General features: G+C 37.1%; 1 pseudogene; it reads right to left on the reverse strand.

Annotated features, from left to right (window-relative positions):
- Positions 1 to 524: 524 nt before the first annotated feature.
- Positions 525 to 1,313, reverse strand: LOC109372726 (NAD-dependent protein deacylase sirtuin-5, mitochondrial pseudogene; annotated as a pseudogene).
- Between the last annotated feature and the right edge of the window lie 8,408 nt (positions 1,314 to 9,721).

The following is a 9,721-nucleotide window of genomic DNA, read 5'->3' on the forward strand; positions in this document are numbered from 1 at the left end:
ATTGTAAACTAGCCCACATACTTTGAGCTAAAGCAGCTAAACAAGGTAAATACTGAAAAGAAAAAGTCCTCAACAAATATATCTCCAGGGGTCGCATCTTCATACTGTAGAGAGTGATTTCATTTCCTCCAAAACTTGTACAAAAATCAGAAATGCCAAGGTTTTACTCCTCTACTTATATCTTTGTCCAAATGGCAAAAATACAATTGGGGTAATTACATTTTTAAGAATCTGATTACAACTTTTTCCCCCTCCTGATAACAAACCAAGCACATCAGGGGTATCTTATGTTTAAGTTTAAACCAAATAACATGCATTAACTTTACAGTTATCTGACTTCTTGTACATACATTTGCTATTGTTACCTCTAAGGCCCTATCACTTATCAACAGGTTGGATCCCAGCCAGGGAATCAGAGGATATTTTTAGATCTCCCAGTATTCATCTCACCATTCACAAGATTGTGTCTCTTGTTTGTAAGCTGGTACTTAGATGTGCTATAATTTCTTCCTTCCCCAGGACAATTAAGAAGCCATTTCAGTTTCATGAGGAACAAGGGCTTCAGGAAGACTAGTGGCACAGGGCCCCTGGAAATGAAACGGGAATCTTTTGGTGGCTGGGGTGTTTTCCATGTTAAATTTGGCCACTGGAACGCCCCTGGCCGACATCTGGGGGGCAAACATGGTGGCAGGATAAACCACAGAGGACATTCTCACCACTAGACATAAGTCACAGAGGGCCAGCTCTCTGTCCACCTCCTCCAGAATGTCAGGATCCAGGTTTTCTCCAAACCATATTACTTTAGGTGACAACAGGCCCCCGCACCCTGCCTCTTCAATCCCAGTTTCTCAACTGGGATTCTGGCATCTTGTGTTTCGGGTTCTGGAGCACCTTTTTTCTGATAAAACTGGACAAATTGGACTCTTATGGGTCTCAGCTGCAACTCCACAAGAGGTACACCGAGTTTTAAATACGCTACCATGGATTTCCAGAAGGTTCTTGGTGCCAACCTTGCAGTGCAGCTCGTCAATGTTTTGGGTGATGACCATGTGGCTCTAATCATGCAGCCAGGCCTCACACTTGACAATGGCAAGGTGCCTGGGGCTCGGCTCTGTGCTCTGCATGACTTCCCGCCGGTAGTGGTAGAACTCCCATACCCAAGACCAGTTGTGGGCAAAGGCCTCAGGAGTGGCCAGGTCTTGAACTTGAACAAGCCAATGTTAGGCAAATTTTGGTTCCTGAGGCAGCTGGAGACTTCAATCCACAATAAGCTGGGAAATTAATTTTCTGGGGACAATTTAGAAAGGTCCCATTAGGTTTCCTTTGTAGAACTAATTCTTTTTTTTAATTAAAGTTTATTGGGATGACAATTGTTAGTAAAGTTACATAGACTTTAGGTGTACAGTTCTGAAATACATCATCTATATATCACATTGTTTTTTCACGACCCAGAGTCAGTACTTTTCCCATGACCATATATTGGACCCCCTTTCCCTCATCTACCACCCCCTTCCTTCCTTCTCCTCTGGTAACCACTAAGCTATTGTCTGTGTCTGCGTTTCTGTTTCTTCATTTGTTTGTCTTGTTCTTTTGTTGTTTTCAGTTTTATACACCACATATCAATGAAATCATATGGATCTTGACCTTTTCTCTCTGACTTATTTAGCTCAGTATAATTATCTCAAAACCCATCCATATCATCACAAATGGTACTATTTCACTTTTTCTTATGGCAGAATAGTATTATATTGTGTATATATATATATATATATATATATATATATATATATATATATATATATATTACAACTTATTATCCAAACATCCATCGAAGGACACTTTGGTTGTTTCCATGTCTTGGCCACCGTAAATAAAGCTGCAACGAACATTGGAGCACATATATCTTTATGGGTAATTCTTGAGATAGGCTGCAGGAGGTGGGAACGGTGACGGCCCCTCCCACTTTGGTCTTATTTCTCAGGATTGCCATGGGTATTCGGGGTCTTTTATGGTTCCATATTAATTTTAGGATTATTTGTGCTAGTTCTGTGAAAAATGTCATTGGTATTTTGATAGGGATTGCATTGAATATATTTATTGTTTTGGGTAGTATGGATATTTTAACCGTATTCTTTCTATGCATGTGCATGGTGTATGTTTCCATCTATTTGTATGTTCTTTAATTTCTCTCTTCATTGTCTTACAATTTTCTGAGTACAGGTCTTTTACTTCCTTTGTTAAATTTTTTCCTAAGTATTTGGTTTTTGATGCAATTATAAATGGGATTGTTTTCTTAATTTCTTTCTGATAGTTAATTATTGGTGTATACAAATACAACTGATTTCTGAATATTAATTTTGTATCCTGATAGTTTACTAAATTCATTAATCAGTTCTAATAATTTTTGGTGGAATCTCCGGGGTTCTCTCTATATATTATCATGTCATCTGCAAAAAATGACTATTTTACTTCCTTCTTTCCAATTTGGATAACTTTTACTTCTTTTTCTTGTCTGATTGCTGTGGCTTGGATTTCCAGTAGTATGTTGAATAAAAGTGGTGAAAGTGGGCATCCTTGTCTTTTTCCTGATCTTAAGGGAAATGCTTTTAGCTCTTCTCCATTGAGTATGATGTTAGCTGTGGGTTTGCCATATATGGTCTTTATTAGGTTGAGATATGTCCCTTCTATTCTCAATTTGCTGAGTTTTTATCATAAATGGATGCTGAAGAGCACCTTTTCATATGCCTGTTGGACATTTATCTATCTTCTTTGGAAACATGTCTATTCATGTTCTTTGCTTACTTTAAAATCAGATTTTTTTTTTCACTGCATTATATGAGTTCCTTACATATTTTGGATATTAACTCCTTGTCAGGTATATAATTTGCAGTTTATTTGTCTCATTTCACCATTGAGTATGTTGTTAACTATGGGCTTCTCATACATGGCTTATATTATGTTGAAGATTGTTCTTTCTATATCCAATTTTTTGAAAGTTTGAACTTTGTCTAACACTTTTTTTGCATCTATTGAGACGATATAATTTTTATCTTTTATTTAATTAGGTAGTATATTACATTTATTAATTTGCATATGTTGAATCATTCTTGCATTAAGGACAAATTCCTCTTAATCATGGTGTATAATGATTTTATTTTTATTTATTTATCTTTAAAAGAAATTTTATTGAGGAACAGTGTGTTTTTCCAGGACCCATGAGCTCCAATCAAGTAGTTGTCTTCAACCTAGTTGTGGAGGGAGCAGCTCTGTGGCCCATGAGGGGATTGAATCGGCAACCTTGGTGTTATGGGCACTGTGCTGCAACCACCTGAGCTAACAGGCCACCCCGTGTAATGCTTTTAATGTGCTGTTGAATTTAATTTGCCAATATTTTGTAGAGAATTTTTGCATTTATATTCACCAGGAACATTGCCCTGTAACTTTCTTTTCGTGTTGTATCCATACATGGCTTTGGTATTGAATTAATGCTGGCCCTATAAAATGATTTTGGGAATGTTTCTTCTTAAGTTTTTTTTGAAGAGTTTTAATAGGATTGATGTTAATTCATCTTTAAATGTTTAGTGGAATTCATCAATGAAAACCTCTGCTCCTGGTCTTTTCTTAGTTGGAGGATTTTAAATTGCTGATTTAATTGCCTATCTCATTATTGATCTATTTAGATTTACTGTTTTTTACAGAAAGTTATTATTTCTGCATTTCTTGTGAAGGACAATTTTGGTGGGTAAAGGATTCTTGTTGAGAGCTTCTTTCTCTTAGCATTTTGAACATATAATTCCATTGTCTTCTGGCCTGCATGGTTTCTTTTTCTTTTCTTTTTTAAAAAGGAGAAAATCAAAGTTTTAATACATGAACATGATCAATTCACATAAGCATGAAAATTCCAAAGACAGTGAAGGGTATATGACATTTTTGGACAAAGGAAAAAGTGGAGGGATGGGGTACTAGATTTAAGAAGAGAGAATGGGCAATTTACAGATAGTAGAGGAAGAGTGGAACTAACATGGCAAACAAATTCTTGCTACGCAACTCAGAAACAATGGAACACAGGCGATATCTAGCCAACATGCTTGGAGCTTTCTTGACTAATGCTAGGATGAAGATTCTCAAGGTGATTAAGCCAAGTCTCTCTTCTTAAGACAGGGCTTTCTGTCTGAATCTCTTATGCAGAAAAACACAGGTTTCAAAGGATCTGTCTGATTCTTGTTTCTTAATAAACAACTTAAAATCAATATCCCAAAAAGTAGCTTCAAAGAAGCAATCCCTCTCCTGGGTATATACCCTAAAAATTGGAAACCTTTATCTGTAAATATATATGTGCTTTGATGTTCATTGCAGCTTTATTTATGGGGGCCAAGACATGGAGACAACCAAAGTGTCCTCTGATAGATGATTGGATAAAGATGTGGTATATATACACAATGGAATACTATTCTGCCATAAGAAAAGATAAAATAGTGTCATTTGCGAAAACATGAATGGATCTTGGGATTATTATGCTAAGTGAAACAAGTCGCAGAAAAAGTTGAGAACCATATGATTTTACTGATAGGTGGGATATAAAACTGAAAGCAACAAAGGAACAAGACAAACAAATAAAGAAACAAAAACTCACAGACACGGAATAGTTTAGTGGTTACCAGTAGTGGTTGCCAGAGGGTAAGGGGAAAAGAAGGTGGTAAATGAGAGTAAACAGGGTCAAAATACGGTGATGGAAGGAGAACTGACTCTGGGTGGTGAACACACAATGTAATATATAGATGATGTATTACAGATTTATATACTTGAAACCTATGTAATTTTACTAACCATTGTTACCCCAATAAATTTTAATTAAAAAAAAAAACCCCAGTAACATTGGAGAGATGGGACACATACACCAACATAGAAAAATTGTATATTCTGTGTTTTGTTCAAGTGCATGGTTTCTTTTGAGAAATTTGCTGATGGCCTTGTGGGAGTTCCCTTGTTTGAAACAATAATTTTTTACTCTTACTGCTTTAAAAATTCTATTTGTGTTTCGTAAAAGACAGTGTTTTTTTTTTTTTAGTTGAGCCGTCCTGCCACCTGTTGGCAGCTCAGTGGCAGCTCAGCTTGGGCCAGGCATCGAACCGCTGTTGCTCGGAGCTCAAACTCTTGAGTGAGCTCTTAACCAACTGAGCCACTTGGCTGCCCCGGTAAAAGACAGTTTTAATATAATGAGTCTTGGAGAAGATAGTTTTAGATTGAAATTTTGGGGTGACCGATAAGCTTCATGAACTTGGATATTCAAATCTTTCCCCAGGGTTGGGAAATTCTCAGCCATTATTTATTTAAATAATTTTATATCCACTTTTTCCTCACTTTTTGTGGGACTCCATGATGAGTAAATTGTTTGCTTGGTGGTGTCCCATAGATCCTGTAGGCTTTCTTTATTCTCTCTCTCTCTTTTTTTTAGCTCCTCTGATTGGATAAGTTCAACTGATACATCTTCTAATTTATTGAATTTTTCTTCTGCTTGGTCAAGTCTACTGTTGAAGCCCTCTATTAAATTCTTCATTTCATTCATTCAGCTCCAAAATTTCTGGTTCATTCTTTTCTTTTTATGTTTTCTATCTTTTTGTTGTTCTCATTTTATTTGTATTGTTTTCCTGATATCATTAAATGTTCATCTGTGTTTTCTTGTAGCTGTCTGAGCATCTTTAGAACAATTATTTTGAATTCTTTGTCAGGCAATTTCTGAATCTCCAGTTTTTGGGGACTAGTTACTGGAGGTTTACTGCATTCCTCTGGTATAATTTTGTTTCCCTGATTCTTTATGATATCTAGTCTCTTGAAGGTGTCTGCACATTTGAAGAAGAAGTCACTTCTTCCAGATTTTATGGACTGACTTCAATAGTTAGGGGAAGCCTTTCACCTGCAGTTGGAGGCACACTGGGTTGTGCTATGACCCTGACTCTATTGGTGCAGGGTGCCAGGTGCAGAGACAAGTGGTGGCACTAGGTCTGGGTCTGTCATGTCTTTTTGGATCGGGTTGCTAATATCTACAGCATTGACAACTGTGTGGACTTTGATAAGCATTTTGGGGTCCTTCAGTGGTTGCAAGGGCCAACCTCAGCAGCGCCTCAAGGTCCAGTGGCTAGGGATGATGGCAGGTAGCAGTGGTGGCCAGAACCAGTGGAGTGCACACATTTGGCTTCGGGGGCTAGCTGCAGGTGCCTGTGTAGGGGAGGTGCCAGTTGCAGACACACATGTGGTGGTGGGGGCCTGGGAAAACAGTGAGGGCCTGGGCCAACTAAGGTCTCACTGGTAGCTGTGAAGGCCCTGGTTCTTGGTATGCTCTCCCATGGCTGTACACTCTTCCCTGGGCCTGGGCACTGTAGTGGAGGCTGGTGATGGGTGTCAGACTGGTGATAAGCAAGTGCACAGTTGGAGAGTCTGGCCCTGAGCACCTGCATGGTGTTGAGGGTCAGTCCTGTGGGTTTAGGCTAATGTTTTACATTCATGCCCCCCCAGGGGTGTGAGCAGGCTGCCAGTGCTATTCCTAGGCTCCAGAGGAAGTGGAAGGGCAGGGAGCAGGGAAGGATCCCAGAGGTGAGTGTCAGTGAATGTGTATACTGTGAGGCTAAATGTGGTGAAATTTGCAGAAGATATGCAGCATCTATGTGGGCTATTAATTTTTTCAGTGGTAAAATCTACTCTGTTTATCTGTAGGCAGGTTATTGTGAACTGTGATTCCTCCTGATGCATGGCTGCTGTTTGTCTCCCCTGCTTTTCTTCTTCATTCCTGGTCATCTCTGTCCATCTCAGTTTTGCCAGTCTGGGTGAGTTGAGACTGAAGTAGGACTTTCATGTGGTGCTACAGAAGGCTATGAAAGCTGGTTGCTCAGTCTGATCTTATTTTCCTGGTGAGGGAAACTCTCTTGATGCTTTTGGCATTGGGTAACAATGGCTTGGGGGATGGGATGATGCAGGCAAAATGAAGGTGTTTTCATGTTGCTGAAATTTCGTGTCTGCAAAGCCTTCCCATAACTGTTTTGGTTTGTGGACAGCTATCTAATTGTTGATCTTTGTTGGGGGGATGGAGGCTGGTGTCTCCTATATCTCCACTTTGTTGATGTTGCTTCTGAGGCCCTTGTACTTTAACAAAATATTTTTGAGTATAGAATTTTAGATTGGCAAGTTTTTTTTAACACATCTAAGGTTTCAGTCTACTGTATACAAACATTTCTTATTCTTGCCAACTTAAATGTTTTCCAATTTGAGGTAATATATATCAAGTTTCTATCTTAATAATTTTCTCTTTGTCATTTTCTGCTGTTTATTATCATTTTAGCAAGAATAAGGTAGATTATGTTGTAGTAACAAATAGCCAAAATTTATTTTTACACTACATGTTTTATTCAGTTTGAGAGGGCCTCTGCTTATCATAATTATTCAACTACTTGGGTTGTTGAATGCCCTACATCTTATTATGCCACCACCTCAACACAAGGCAGCAGGATTTGCTGTGGTAGAAGCATATACAGTAAATCCTCACTTAATGTCATGAATAAGTTCTTGGAAACTATGACTTTAAGTGAAACAACACATAATAAAACCAATTTTACCATAGGCTAATTGATGTAAACAAGAGTAAGTTTCTATGTCATATTTCCAGCCACAAAGCATCACCAAACTTCTAAGTAAAGAACCAAAACACTTCTAACTTTAAACATTGAAGTCAATGTTAGCTATTCATATATTTAAGAAAATGGAAACAAGTCAGATAATTACTTTCCAACCTGTTGATTCTAGTTCAGCATTGTGGGTGTGGGCAAGGAGTGGTTCAGAGTACAAGGTGGGAACCAACCCTGAGTGGGATGCCATTCCATTGCAGGGTGTGCTCACATATACGCCCATCCTCACTTAGACTGGGACAATTTAAACAAACCAGTTCACCTAATGTGCACATCTTTGAGATGTGGGAAGAAACTGGACTACCTGGAGAAAACCTGCACAGACTTTAGGAGAATGCAAAATCTCCACATGGACAGTGACCGTGCCTGGGAACTGATTTCTTTTCTCCTCAACATTATAACAAAACAACATTGAATGAAACATGTTACTCGAGGCCCTGCTGTATTGACTCTTAACTGTTTCTATCTGAAAGTGACACACACCATTTGTTCTCACACTTCATTGGATAAACCAGGTCACATGGTTATGCTTAACTTCAATCAGGCAAGGAAGTATTAATATTTCCACATGCCCAGAATAAGAGAATTTGAAATATTGATGAACACTAGTAATGTTACCACATCTATGATGTGTGTACAAATGAATGAATTTCTTTTTATATATGTTGCTTGAGTTTTGTTGGGCTTATTCACTCTTACAATTTTTTTCTTTCATCAGTTCTGGAAAATTCTCAGCCTATATTTTTCAAATATTGCCTCTGCTCAATTTTCCCTTTCTTTATCTCTCTGTCTCTTCCTTTCCACATTTCAATTTCATGTGTTTTAAACTTTCTTATTCTGTTTTGTTTGCTGATCCTCCTTTATTTTCATCATTTTGCTCCTCTGTACAACATTCCAGATAACTTCCGACTTATTGTCACTTCACTATTTCTCTCTTTACCTGAGTTTAATCTGATCCAAAAATTTTAATCTCAATAAATATATTTTTCATTCACAGAAGTTATTTTTTTGTGTTAACAAATTTTATATGCATTTTCTAGTTTTGTGAAGAGATTTTAAGAGTATATTTTGTTTCTTCAAACATGTTATATGTATTATACATAAGTGTATTCTTGAATATAAATGTGTTATAAAACCTAATACCTGATGTATCTAAAATCAGATCTCTGTGTCTGTCTCAGTAGTTTCTTTTGGTTCTTGTTAATGGACCTTTGTTTCTTTGTGTGCCTATTTATTTCTGACAATGTACTGGTCACTTTATTTATAAAAATTATTTATGGAATTAATTTGACATCTAGGATGAAAGTAATTTCCTGTAGAGAGGGTTTTCTTTTTCTTTTTAGAAATCATTTTATGGTATTATCAGTAGTGAACCACCTTAATACAAGTGAAAAATCTGATATTAACTGGACAATCTAGAGATTCAAACTCTGAATCTAATTCCATACAAGGACATGTCTATTTCAGCTGGTATACTGGCCTATTGTGGAGAATGTTTTTTGTTAGATGTCTCATCTGGGTGTGGATTTGGGATTTGTTTTATGCATCTTCACCATCAGAGGCCATAAAAAAAAAAACACCACACATTTTCTTGGATAGACTAATGTCCTCAGGGAAAAAGCACATTCCATGCTCCTGTATCTCAATGAATTCTCATTTTTGTTTCACATTTTTCCTTATTTTTCCTTTTCATCTTATCAGGTTTTTAAATTGGTTTAAGATAACTTTTAGTATATTTTATTCCACTCATTTATTTTCAGTAGAAAAGATAGCCTCAAGAACCATGTCTACTATTACTGAGAAAGTCTCCTGGAACTTTTCAGAGTAATGAAATCATCTGTTTGTTTGTGTCACCAACTAGATATAGGCTATCTGAAGGCAAGAACATTGTCTTATTATTTTCTGTATTTACATCATTTAGTAAAAAAACTGCTCCCAATAATAACTTTAGTATTAGTAAAAGTAGCTTCTTGTATCCTTCTAGGGTCTATTTAAATCTTTTACTCTTACCTTAATGTCAGACTTTTAAAAAACTCTGAGTAAGC

This window comes from Hipposideros armiger, unplaced genomic scaffold (genome assembly GCF_001890085.2).
Source record: "Hipposideros armiger isolate ML-2016 unplaced genomic scaffold, ASM189008v1 scaffold_662, whole genome shotgun sequence".
Lineage (NCBI taxonomy): Eukaryota > Metazoa > Chordata > Mammalia > Chiroptera > Hipposideridae > Hipposideros > Hipposideros armiger.